Raw genomic sequence first — 1871 nt, forward strand, 5'->3', positions numbered from 1 at the left:
GGTGCCTCCCCAGGATCTGAGTACCCCAGCCTAGCAGTGTTCCTGTATTTATACAGCTGGATGACTCATTATCTGAAATTGTCACTTACCTTGCCAAATACTATATGACGTATTGTGGGATGGTGTCTTTATTCCTAAGAAAAACCCCAACATTTGCCAATCGATCACCATCTTCCTTTTTCTGAATTTCATAACTGCTCCACCCCTTTAAAAAATCAAGTAAGACAACAACTAGCAGCATACTGTCATGCATTGAAGAAGTAATAAATTCCAGAGATTAAAACATAACTAAAGGTAAAACATTTTTTAAAGTTTTGGATAGAGTGCAGAAGGATTAGAATGCTTATCAGTTTTTATAGCTGTTATTTAAAGCTGTCTGTGCCCCTATTGAAAGAGAAGTATGTTTTTGTTTTTTTTGCCCATTCATACTTACCTAGGTGAATGCAGCATGGGACCAATGCTGCATCTGTGCCCCGGTGCCTCTGCACTGAGAACCGAGCGATCGAACACCGCTGATGGCTCGGTTCTCAGAGATCCCCGAGCGGAGAGCTGCTGACTGTCAATCATCAGCTCTCCTGCTCTGCTCCTGTTGCCTTATGAGTTTATGTGAAATCTCCATTAATAGCTGTAAAATATAGTAATTATGAATATATTTCTATGGGCGGGGGGATTATCGGAATCTGGAAGCCACCTTTAACAAGGGAACCCCCAAATCCCGGCCTCCCCCCCCCGTGTGAATTGGTAACGCGTACCCCTACCATTTCACAAAAAAAAAGTGTCAAAATGGTAAAAAAGGCAAGACACAGCTTGGGACAAGCCCTTTATTAAAAATTAAAAAAATTAAAATGTCCCACAATGTAAGTTCACACGGCTCGATGGACCAAAAAAGAAAAAAAAAAAGCCGCAACCGATCCGCCTCCATGGGAGGCTCCTGCCGACTGAGGCGTCTTCGCTGTGACAGTTCTTATATAACTGAGGGTGACGTAAACGGGTTGCCCCGCCCCCCTTTGACGCCACGTGGAAGCCCTGTGGCTTCAGAGGGGGGCTGGGTCACTTGGTTACGTCACCGGGTGGCCCCACCCTCCCATGGAGGTGGATCGGTTGCGGCTTTTTTTTTTTCTTTTTTGGTCCATCGAGCCGCGTGAACTTACATTGTGGGACATTTTTGTTTTTTTAATTTTCAATAAAGGACTTGTCCCAAGCTGTGTCTTGTCTTTTTTGCCATTTTGACACTTTTTTGGGTAATGGTAGGGATACTTGTACCCCGTTACTAATTCACACAGGGGGAGGCCGGGATCTGGGTGTCCCCTTGTTAAAGGGGCCTTCCAGATTCCGATAAGCCCCCCGCCCGCAGACCCCCACAACCACCGGGCAAGGGTTGTGCAGATGAGGCCCTTGTCCCCATCAACATGGGGGACATGTTTATGTGGACAAGGGCCACCCCAAAGCACCCTCCCCATGTTGAGGGCATGTGGCCTGTTACGGTCCAGGAGGGGGCCGCTCTCCCCCCCCCCCCTCTTTTCCTGTGGCCTGCCAGGTTGCGTGCTCGGATAAGGGTCTGGTATGGACTTTGGGGGGGACCCCTACGCCATTTTCTTTTTAAATTTGGCGCAGGGTTCCCCTTAATTTCTATATCAGACCTGAAGGGCCTGGTATGGATTTTAGGGGGACCCCCCATGCAATTTTTTTTTTTAATTTTGGTTTGGGGTTCCTCTTAATATTCATATCAGACCCAAAGGGCCTGGTATTGGACTGGGGGGATAATATGCTCTTTTTTTCAATGAGTTTTATCTATATCTCCGAGACCCGACAATTCATTACAGCCGCGATCAGTCTTAAATGTCAATTTTTCCTTTAGAAATGTCTTTTTG

The sequence above is a fragment of the Aquarana catesbeiana genome, linkage group LG01 (assembly GCF_042186555.1).
Source record: "Aquarana catesbeiana isolate 2022-GZ linkage group LG01, ASM4218655v1, whole genome shotgun sequence".
Classification (NCBI taxonomy): Eukaryota; Metazoa; Chordata; class Amphibia; order Anura; family Ranidae; genus Aquarana; species Aquarana catesbeiana.